Raw genomic sequence first — 12,391 nt, 5'->3', positions numbered from 1 at the left:
ATCTTGCTTGCTTTGGTCCCTGACTTGACCCCCCAAAGGCTTGAGGCCCATGGGGCTTGTTGCCACCCTCTTATCCTCTGATGGGATAAGGCAGAACTGCTTCACTCACTCTGTAGCAGGCTACATCCTTGAATCACAATCTCTAATCTAGAGAAGGAAGCATCTTATATACCCGGGATAGGGGTTAGTGACCCAGCCCCAAAACTGGGCATGTCTGAGGGCGGATCAGGCATCACCTCACGGTGCTGACGCCTGTAACTACCCCCCAGGCATGATGCTTTCAACGGCCTCTAACCTGCACCTGCTATGGCTACAATATAACATATATATTAGTTGTGTGCTGCAGGACTCTCATGCTGGCTAATGAGGAGAATTTAACCCTGACACTGCCTGCACTTACCAGGACTTGTGTGCCAGGGCCGGGAAACCCATAGCCAGGGGCACAAAGCTACATTTATATCAGATTTTAAGTGAACACAGATTCTTGCGTAAGACCAAAAAAATTTTTTTTCCTTATGTAAAAGAATTGAATATCATCAAAAAGAACATTTAAGCAATTATAGAGAGGAATGACATTTTAATAACGTCTCTGATTTGAAAGAGGTTTATAATCTATATCAGTGCTTTGATATTATTAATTAAACGAGCATGTAACTGAATAACAGCCTAAACGTTTATCTCAATAAGTCATTGATTCAGTTTCTAAATGTGGTTTCTATGTATGTTTTTAATTGTTCTCAAGTAGAGGATGCGTTAGGGGCAGCAGATGATGCTCTGAGAGTGAGGAAGGAAAGAGGAGGTCCATGATCAAAAACCAATCATCTCAAAGTGGGCCTAATTATAGGCACACATCATTAAAAATAATACATTGCCAAATCAGCTCAACCAACATTTTTAAGGTACATTACTCCTATTCAGACCCTGAACTATCAGTGGTCTAGGATGACATAAAAATATGATGTGACAATTGATAAGTTGAAAGTAGAGATGGAAAAGGCCAAAATAATAATTAGCTGTGCACATCTAAGAAATCTTCTGAATGCATTGAACAGAGCAGTAAGCAAATATAGTTTAGTATATTATTTTGTTTGGGTCTATTACTGTTGAGCTGGGTTAGCAAGTTTAACAAAGTTGGATAAAGCCAGACATCTCAACTGAGTAGCTTTTTCTAGATGATAGAGATTGTGCTATATGTTCACAATGATGACCCTTTATAGATAACCAAAACCAGATGGACAATATGTACAGCATGAGTTTCCATCACTATGTAACAGTGTTTCCGGTGGGAGATTTGCCCATTACTACGTATGTGGTGCATGATACCTGCTGGTAACAGGAGGGCTGAGTCATCCGCCGGTGGTAGTGGGGACACAGGACTACGCTTCTGGGGTTCATACCCTACATGTTCTTTAGCAGTGCAGTGCCTCCATCTTCCATAAGCTCCAGGAACTGAAGGTGATCTCCCACGGTAGAACGATTACCTCTCCCCCCTATTAAGGTCACACACTAGACAGGAGGTATAACAACAGGAACGGTTTATAGTTCTCACTGTACAGCACAGTAACAAGGCAGAGTTCTGCCCGATGAAGTCTCTCAGCTACCAATCAAGGATGGTCCCTGGACCGTCACTACAGGCCAACGGCAGTCCCAGCTCTTCTCTGCCCCCTATCAGAGGCAGAGGTATGGTACACACTCACTCTCCCCCGAGGGGAAGAGGACCAGAGAAGACCCAATACTCAGGTTCTGGGCTGTGTAACCTGCCCCTCTCAAGTGGGTAGAGGCACTCCGGAATTTGGGGCGGCACTGCCCTTAAGTACAGCTAGGAGGAGAGCACCAGGTCTGTTTGGTCATGCCCAGGCCGGATGTCACCGCCTCCCACTGTCACTTAAGTGCAGCTCCTCGGAGGAGGAAAACTCCACAACTACTGGCAACCTGATTGTACCAGGACTTACTGCTAGTACAGGGCAAAATAGTAGCAATCAGGTGACCTGGCTCCAACTAAAAGAAAAGAGTAGCACAGACTGTTTTGTCAATAAAGCATACATTTTAACAAAGACAGATTTAAAAAAAGAATTCTAGGAAGAGAACAGCTTCAATTCGTTGAGGTTAGTTATTGGAAAAAAGATTATCATTTGGATCTCAATTTGGAACCTTCCAAGTGTGACTTGGATTGGAGTAAAAAGTTCTTTTTTTCCTGTACAGAACTACTTTACTAAACCAGAAAGGACACCACTGGTGAAAGCTTAGGCTAAGATATGTCATTTGGCAAATACATTTTGCCTGTAGCCCCTCTCCTCACCTCCCCAGGTTTAATTTAAAATCAGACCACTTCCATTTCCTGGTTACATAGTTACATAGTTACATAGTAGATGAGGTTGAAAAAAGACTTCCGTCCATCAAGTTCAACCTATGCTAAATTTAGACAACAGATACTTTATCCTATATCTATACTCATTGATCCAGAGGAAGGCAAACAAAAAACCCCATTAAGGGGAAAAATTAATTCCTTCCTGACTCCAAGAATTGGCAATTGGATTAATCCCATGTTCAAATCCTTCCCATGTATACTTATTTGGTATATCCCTGTATACCTTTCCCATCTAAAAAGATGTCCAAACTTTTTTTGAACAAATCTATTGTATCTGCCATCACAGTCTCCATGGGTAATGAATTCCACATTTTAACTGCCCTTACTGTAAAGAACCCTTTCCTTTGTTGCTGGTGAAATTTCCTTTCCTCCAACCTTAAGGGATGGCCCCGAGTCCTTTGTACTGCCCGTGGGATGAATAGTTCTTTTGAAAGCTCCTTGTATTGTCCCTGAATATATATATATAGTTATCATATCCCCTCTTGGACGCCTCTTTTCTAATGTAAATACATCTAATTTAGCTAGCCTCTCCTCATAAGTTAGAATGCCCATCCCCTTTATTAATTTGGTGGCTCTTCTCTGCACTCTCTCTAGTTCCATAATGTCTTTTCTTAGGATTGATGCCCAAAATTGTACTCCATATTCAAGGTGTGGTCTTACTAATGCTTTGTAAAGGGGCATAATTATGTTTACTTCCCTTCCATCCATTGCCCATTTGATGCAAGATAAGATCTTGTTTGCCTTTGCAGCTACTGCATGGCATTGGGCACTATTGCTAAGCCTGCTGTCTACAAGCACGCCTAAATCCTTTTCCATCAAGGATTCCCCCAATATATCTCCATTTAATTTGTAAGTCGCCTTTTTATTCTTGTATCCCAAATGCATAACCTTACATTTATCTGTATTAAACCTCATCTGCCATTTACCTGCCCACGTTTCCAGTCTCTCCAAGTCCTTCTGAAGAGAAATAACACCCTGCTCTGATTCTATTACCTTACACAATTTAGTATCATCAGCAAAGATGGAGACTTTGCTCTCGATCCCAACCTCAGGGTCATTAATAAACAAGTTAAAAAGCAGGGGTCCCAGTACCGATCCCTGAGGTACTCCACTCACAACTTCAGCCCAGCCTGAAAAAGTTCCATTTATGACAACCCTCTGTTGTCTGTCCTTTAACCAGCCCTCAATCCAGGTGCATATATTATTACTGAGTCCAACTTTCTTTATTTTGTACACCAATCCCTTGTGTGAAACCGTATCAAAAGCCTTTGCAAAATCTAAGTAGACCACATCAACGGCATTACCCTGGTCTAGATTCCTACTTACCTCCTCAAAGAAACAAATAAGGTTAGTTTGGCAAGATCTATCCTTCATAAATCCATGCTGACAATTACTAATAATTTTATTTTCCATTAGATATTGCTGAATATTATCCCGTATTAAACCTTCAAGTAGTTTCCCTACTATTGAAGTCAGGCTTACAGGTCTGTAATTTCCTGGTTGTGATCTAGCTCCCTTTTTAAATATAGGCACCACATCTGCTTTACGCCAATCTTGTGGTACTGAGCCTGTGGAAATGGAGTCCTTGAATTTTAAATATAATGGTTTTGCTATTACTAAGCGTAACTCCTTGAGAACACTTGGATGTATGCCATCGGGGCCAGGTGCCTGATTTACTTTAATTTTTTCAAGTCGCTTATGAACTTCTTCCTCAGTTAACCAATTGTTCATTAATATGGAGGTTGTGGCTTCCTCCTGCGGCACTACTATTGAACTTGATTCTTCCCTGGTAAACACAGAGGCAAAGAATTTGTTTAATACCTCAGCTTTTTCCTTATCTCCAATAATCTGCCTACCCATCTCACACTGAAAGGTTCCAATATTTTCTTTTCTCATTTTTTTGTTATTAAGGTACTTAAAGATTTTTTTAGGGTTGACCTTACTTTCTACTGCAATCCTTTTTTATTATCCATTTTTGCTAATTTGATTGCCCTTTTGCAATTTTTGTTACATTCTTTATAATTCTGATACGATGTCTCGGTCCCTTCTGATTTAAAGAATCTAAATGCCTTCCTCTTATTGTCCATTTCCTCCCCTACCTGTTTATTTAGCCACATTGGTTCTGACTTATTTATTTTATACTTATTACACAAGGGTATACACTGATAAGTGTGCTTTTCTAACAATGTTTTAAAGACTGCCCATTTATCTTCTACATTTTTCCCTGCAAAAACATCATCCCATTGTATTACTACTAGATTAGACCTCAGTTTATTAAAATCTGCCTTTCCAAAGTTGAAGGTCTTTGTTTAACCCAAGTAATCTGTTTTTTGATAATTTATTTCAAATGAGACCATGTTATGATCACTGTTACCCAAATGTTCCAGGACTTGAATATTTGTTATTACTTCTACATTGTTTGATATGACCAAATCCAGAACTAGTCTCTCCTGGTTGGTTCCTAAATAATTTGGGTCATATAATTGTCTTTAAACACCACCAAAAACCTGTTCCTGTTTGTTGTAACGCTAATCTCATTGCCCCAGTCTATGTCTGGATAATTAAAATCCCCCATTATGCAAACATGTACCCAGTTTTGATGCCTTCTCCATTTGCAAAAGTATTTTAGCTTCCTCAATCTCACAGATATTTGGTGGTTTATAGCATATTCCCACAAACATTTTCTTTATACTTTTACCTCCACTGCTAATTTCTATCCACAAAGTCTCCACATTGTCATCATTCCCTTCATAGACATCATCCCTTATAATAGGTTTTAGATCCGGTTTAACATATAAACATACTCCACCTCCCCTTCTATTTGTTCGATCCTTCCGAAAAAGAGAATAACCCTCTAAATTAACTGTCCAGTCATGAGTTTCATCCCACCATGTTTCAGTAATGCCTACGATATCATACTGCTCCCCTGCAGCTATTAATTCAAGCTCCCCCATTTTATCTGTCAGGCTTCTTGCATTAGCAAGCATGCATTTCAGTTTTTTTTCAGCCTGTACTATTATCTTATCTGTTCCTTCCTTTCCCGCGTTCACTTGGTTTAGTCTTTAGAAGTTTTCTAGTACTATCTGTATTTACTATGGGTGTCTCACTGCTTGTCGAACTTGCACTTGCCCCCATTCTACCTCCATACCACCTTGTATCCTCATCTATTCCATTTAGTTCATTATCTGTTTCATTCCCCTCCCCCCTCCATCCTAGTTTAAAATCTCCTCCAACCTTTTTAGCATTCTCCCCCCTAGCACAGAAGATCCCTCTTCATTGAGGTGCAATCCGTCCCTAGAATATAGATGGCACCTCTCAGAAAAGGAGTCCCAGTGCTCTAAAAACCCAAACCCCTCTTTCCTGCACCACTTTCTTAGCCATGCATTAACCTGGGAAAAGGGAGACCAAAAAGCGCACCAGCACAAACGGAGCAGGAAAAAACCAGAACAAAAAAATGATTAAAAGGGCACTTTAATGTGGCAAAAGACCCATCCAATGCATTTCGAACGTCGCAGCGTTCTTTTTCAAGAAGAAGGATTTGAGCGCTTCAGCTATTTTCCATATTCCACCATGCATTAACCTCCCTGATCTCTGACTGTCTCCCTGCAGTAGCGCATGGCACTGGTAGTATTTCAGAAAATACTACCTTGGAGGTCCTTGCCTTAAGCTTTTGGCCTAGATCCCTGTAATCATTTTTAGGACCCTCCATCTTTCTCTAACTTTGTCATTGGTGCCAACATGTACCAAGACCGCCGGGTCAATCCCAGCCCCCCCCAACAATCTGTCTACCTGATCCGCAATGTGCCGAACCCGAGCACCCGGGAGACAACAAACTGTTCGGTTCATGCGGTCCTGGCAACAGATTGCCCTATCTACCTTCCTAATAATGGAGTCCCCTACCACCACAATCTTTCTTTGTATCTGAGCATCCTGAGTCCCCTCTATGCTGGAGGAACTATTCCCCTGGCTGCTACAGGAATTAGTCTCCCCCAGCCTTGCCATTTCTGCCCCAACATTCCCAATATCTTCACTCAACATGGCAAATCTATTGGGATGTGTCAGCTCAGAAACGACCTGCCTCTCCCTATTGCCCCTGCTTCCCCTTCTAACTGTCACCCAGCTACCTACCTGCTCCTCACTAACAGCAACCAAGCTACCTACCTGCTCCTCACTAACAGCGACACCATCTGCACCACTAGTCGAAGCAAGGGCCTGCTCAGTGGGCTTTAATTCCCTTTCAAGATTGCCAATGTCCCTCAATATTGCAAGTTGCCTCTTCAGATTAGCAATCTCTGACTCTAAAGAGACCACCCGCTCACACCTCTCACAGCGGTATGCCCCTTGGAACAGCTAAGTGCACATACATGTGGCAAGATGTGCATTGAGTGGCATTTTCAATCCTGCTCATTCTAGCAACTATGAAGTTTAGAAGTATTAACAGTAAACTGTACTTCAATAACTATACCTTGTTTAACCGCTTCCTTGTTCAAACTGCTTCTGGTTCTAATTGCAGTTGTCAGTTCAATGTGCCTTGTGCACAAAAAGGAGCATCTGATCCCTGGGAGATATGCTAAATCGCCAAATTAGCTACAGGAGTAAGCAGTAGAGCTCAAAAGCATGCTGTGACAGTGGAACTATCCAGCAGCTGGTTTATCTTACAGCAGAGCTTGTGGGTTCTGATCCTGTTGGGCCTGACACCAATACCCCCTTCCTCAAAAAGGTGCTTCAGGCTTGTCAATATGGTTCTTATACATATCCATTTAGAATGTGAGTCATTTAAATATACTTTGCATTCTCCATTAGCATATCTCCCAGGTATCTAAGGTGCCTCTCCATATGTTATTGGGAGGGAGGGTTGAGGGGGATGTATAGTTCTTGAGACTAGTAAAGTGGATCTCTCTTTGTCCCTCAGAGTGAGATATTAGAGGTCTCTACCCCGTGGAATTGAGGTTATTCTATTCGAAGGTCTAGAAGCCAATGGGTATCCTCTCCCCTCCTTTTCTCATGTGAATACCTGAATGTTCTGGCATAAATTAATCAAATGCAACTATTATGTAAAGTTATCATTGTTTCCCAGCATTAACCATAGTGCTGTTTGGAGAATCCGGGATGAATATGATTTACTGTAGGTCTTAATTATCCTATTTTTATTCAATGTTACATACCAGAAGAACAAATTAATGCCAACCTTTTAACTGGAGTAAAACACAACCAACACATTATTTGCTTTATACATTGTTACTTAACACCCAATGCCCCTTAAATAATAGTTTTAGTATATATTTAAAATGGGCGTCAGAGAAAAAAGAAATAACATCTATTTACCCCAAGTTGAAAACAAGTATTCAAAACCCTTCTTTTACAATTTAAATTAGCAGCTTTTGGACATACAGATGTAGCCAAAGTATTTGCACCCGTTCATAATGAAGAATATTGAATCTTAACGCAGAATATTAAAGCTTTTCCATAGGATTCAATGGCAGTGATAATATAGAATATCCCACCAAAACTAGGGACATGACTACACTACTGCAAAACCCTGCAATGCAGGGGGGCCCAGTGCAGAGGGGGGCCCAGTGCAGAGGGGGGCCAGCTTGCCGACATTGGAAGTTAGGCATGGCCAGAGGTTGGGCTCAGCCTCCGTTTAGAGCTGTCGGGACATGTGTTTGCTGCGGGTCCTCACACCAATCCCCCCCCCCCTTCCAGTGTACTGGTGTCGAGGTCGACGCCAGAAGTTGGGCCTACCCAGAAATCAAGCCCAATATCCGCATTGACCCGCGTGAACCCGAAGCCTCTCCCCTGTCCCTCATTGCCCACACGGCAAAGTAAGTGGGGGGGGGGGGGATTGAGGGTTAGAGGAAGGGGGAAATGAGGAAGGGAGGAGGGGGAATTGAGTGTGAGTTAAAGAGATGGGGGAAAGTAGTGAGAGTGAGAGACTAAGGCCGCGCTTATAGTCCTGGCTACGGCGATGCGACAGCGTGACATTATCCGTCACCGTTGTAGCAGCGATTTTTGCTTACAGTGTTAGAGACAAGAGACGGCAACGGGGGTCGTGGCGGAGGCGTGGCCGTAAGCGGTTCACCCTCATTGGCTGAACCGCTCACGTGGCCACTGTCATCAAGTGGTTGCCAGAAAAATCAATTTTCATTGACTTCAGAGAATTCAGTCGCGCCGTTGTGCCTGTGCCTACTATAGGTGCACAGGTTGGATTAAATAGACTTGTTTTCACGCAAAGTCACGTCGCTGTCACTGTAGCTAGGGCTATATGCGCGGCCTAAGGGAGAAGAGTGAGAGAGTTAGAGAGAAGGGGAAGAGTGGGAGCGTTGGAGAAGGTGGGTGAGAGTTAGAAAGGAGGGGGGAAGTGTGAGAGAGTTAGAGAGGAGGGTGAGTGAGAGTTAGAGAGGATGGGGAGTGAGTTGGAGTGGAGGAAAGAGAGAAGGGTGGAAGAGTTAGAGAGAAGGGTGGAAGAGTTAGAGAGAAGGGTGGAAGAGTTAGAGAAGGGTGGAAGAGTAAGAGAGAGGGATAGGAGAGTTAGAGAGGAGGAGTGGAGAGAGAGTTAGAGAGGGGTGGGAGTTAGAGGTGTGAGGATCTGTTAGAGAGGGGGGCGAGTTAGAGAAGAGGGGGGAGAGAGTGACACAGGAGAGGGGGGGGGGGGCTTTTAAAAATGTTTGAAGATGGGCCCAAAAACTGTAGTTATGCCACTGACAATAAAACATCAGCGGGTGCAATAAACCAGACAACATCTGTATGTCGATTTTATCATTTTCTTGTGTTGCCTCCTATGACTTCTTTCGTTGGAGTTTGTATTAAAGCAGTAATTCCAAGGATCCGGGGAACAATGAAGCTAGATACTCCCACGATGTTTCTTTTCTCTATCCTAATATTTAGAGGACGGTGTTGTAGAAAATATCATCTTTTTTTTCCGTTTGGTACCATAGTCTTCTTAACCACTGCATTGTCAGAGCAACACATGGCATATTTATTTTATTTAATTTATTTATAAAACATTTTTCCAGGAATTAATACATTGAGAGTTACCTCTCATTTTCAAGTATGTCCTGGGCACAGAGTTATGATGACAGATACACGGTTATAAATACATAGTTACATTAAGTAAGCAGGGTTATACGTTATATACAAGACATTGCATGCACAGTAAGGATATGAGGGGTTTATGCTTAATAGACACGCTTTCTCTTTGGTAATTAATTATTACCCTGTATTTTCATTAATAAAAGCAGCAAATATAGACCCTCAGGAGAAACAAGTGATTATTTTCTTTAGCATATATATCAATGTACCTTTAATATTGTTGCTGTAACATGAATGGGGCTCAGGTATACTGTACTTGCTCCGACTAAGGTTCATGTAGCAAGTTAGGCAAATATTCTAAAGAAAATACAATTTCCCAGCTGGAAACCACAATTTTAAATAACTTTTTTTTTTTTTAAGTAGCATTCCCCTTCCAAAACAAACCCAGTATGCAAGCATGAAGTATGACCCTGAAACCAATTTAGATAAGGTTACAATTATTTGGATTATTTAAGTGTGTGGGGTAAAGTTGAGTTATGTGTTATCATGAACCAATCATATGGGAATAATTGAAACTAATATTGCCGGCACCGCAAGTATCCCTTTCAAGTAATGAATGAAATGTCATCATTTGCGCTCACTACTTGCTCCTGAAAGTCATAGGATGATTCTAAATTGAATTACGTTTCTTAAAAATGTCAGTTTTACATCAATTTATTTTTGGCTCTGGGGGAGAGGATGTAAAAAGCTCCTGTAAATAAAAAATTAAAAAAAACCTGCCTGCTTCTGAACCAAATGTAAGACTCTTCTTGTACTGTATGTATATTTTTATTTATATAGCGCCTACAGCAGTACTTACAGTAATGCTTTACAAGAGAGACAATACATTACAGGTAATTATAGTACAATAAGTGCAACAAATAAGATCAGACAACAGGAAAGGAAATCCCTGCCCCGGAGAGCTTGCAATCTAATTCTTAACCTTAAATGTGCCCGTATGGGTTTCAGTGTCAGACTTTTTTTTGGGTAAGAATTTAGGAGAGATCAGCTCTCAGTGATCTGCGGACGCAGTTAGAAAGTTATTGGGGAGCCATCCAATTGCTACACCAGTGACCCCATGGTCTGCAGAATGTGCGTGACATGGAAATGGTTAACCTCTTGTCTTAGATTTGAAGGAAACCATTGGTAAAAGGCGTTTCCACCGAGCCAGACTTCTCAGAGCACTTTGATGCACAGGGCAGGAGGAAAAGAACGTACTTGATACAGCAATGTGAACTTTTTATTATAATATAGTGACTGCCATAGCACCTACTGTACTAGAACCAGCTCTCAGATTGCAAGCTAGCAAACAGAAGAGGTCGACATCACCATGATACATACGATAGGATTCCCTCACCTCTGATCCGTTATCGTATCGCAACCCTGCATTCACTGCAATTGACTTAAATGACCTTTAACGCAGGGATGCAGAGCTATAACCTGCATTGGAGGTTAGTAAATCTCCCCCATAGCCACTTACAGATGTTCAATAGGACTCTCTAAACATCCGTTTCATGGCAGTTCGCTCCATTCAAAGCTCCTGTAAGTACACCCTATGTCTAGTAAAATTAATGGTGTAACATGTCATATTCACTTTTTACAAATACTTTTTTATTGATATTACTTTTTGACACACCGCTTTGTGCTGCCTATTGTGATCATCACATTGTTATTTATGCTGTTGCCATTTTAGACAAATCTGATTGTATTTTGTGGCTTGGCTATTTTTTCTTCCATATGTAATGAGGGAATAATCGTGGAAAACTAAAATGCTATAACTACTCTAATTATTAGGCAGCAAATACCTAGAGAAGGCAGAGCCAATAGCTGCCCGCAGGGCTCGCTCCTTCACAACCCGCTCCAGCAAAGGACACGGTGATTGTGTTATTTGAGTTTAGAGGTCCAGATGTACCAGGTTACTGAAAAGACTTTGACTAAGATTACAGTCCTTCCTTGCTCGCGCACGCTGAGCCGCATATCCTCGCGCACGCTGAGCCGCATATCCTCGCGCACGCTGGTCCGCATATCCTCGCGCACGCTGGGCCGCATATCCTCGCGCACGCTGGGCCGCATATCCTCGCGCACGCTGGGCCGCATATCCTCGCGCACGCTGGTCCGCATATCCTCGCGCACGCTGAGCCGCATATCCTCGCGCACGCTGAGCCGCATATCCTCGCGCACGCTGAGCCGCATATCCTCGCGCACGCTGAGCCGCATATCCTCGCGCACGCTGAGCCGCATATCCTCGCGCACGCAGAGCCGCATATCCTCGCGCACGCTGGGCCGCATATCCTCGCGCACGCTGAGCCGCATATCCTCGCGCACGCTGAGCCGCATATCCTCGCGCACGCTGGGCCGCATATCCTCGCGCACGCTGGGCCGCATATCCTCGCGCACGCTGAGCCGCATATCCTCGCGCACGCTGAGCCGCATATCCTCGCGCACGCTGAGCCGCATATCCTCGCGCACGCCTGCAGCTCCAGCGGTCTGTGAACTTGGCTGCAGGAGATTGTGGAGGCGATGGGAGGCGCGGCGGACGCATCACGAAGCTGGTTAGCCCTCATTGGCTGAACCGTTCGCGTGACGTCACGCCACCGCGCTTGAAAAGACAAATTGTTGGTCTTTTCGAAACGCGGTCCCGCCGTCGCTCCGTCGTGCGCGCACTAGGAGCGGCCGCATAGGGAGCATGCTGTTTGTGTTTCTCGCTCGTGCATCAGCACCACCGCGCTGAATATAATCTCAGCCTTATGTTGCCATTAAATAGACGCTGAAAGCAGCTTATGGCATGTATGTTTCTAAGGCTGCGCTTATAGTGCCGGCACCGCGACATTGCGTCAAAACAAATGCATTGCCACCCTCGCATGCGCTTATAGTAAGCGCGGCGCAACGGAGCGAAGCCTTGATTGCGATAGCTGGAAGTCACCTAAATTTGATTTTTCCAGCGACCACAGT

General features: G+C 43.2%; 1 protein-coding gene across 1 annotated transcript in view; it reads left to right on the top strand.

The window, feature by feature from the left end:
• Positions 1-12,391, top strand: part of SCARA5 (scavenger receptor class A member 5) — a 568,875-nt gene that overhangs the window by 540,404 nt on the left and 16,080 nt on the right. The window lies entirely within an intron of this gene.

The sequence above is a fragment of the Ascaphus truei genome, chromosome 4 (genome assembly GCF_040206685.1).
Source record: "Ascaphus truei isolate aAscTru1 chromosome 4, aAscTru1.hap1, whole genome shotgun sequence".
Taxonomy (NCBI): domain Eukaryota; kingdom Metazoa; phylum Chordata; class Amphibia; order Anura; family Ascaphidae; genus Ascaphus; species Ascaphus truei.
The sequence above is the reverse complement of the archived record's forward strand: the minus strand, read 5'-3'. Positions and strand labels throughout refer to the sequence as shown.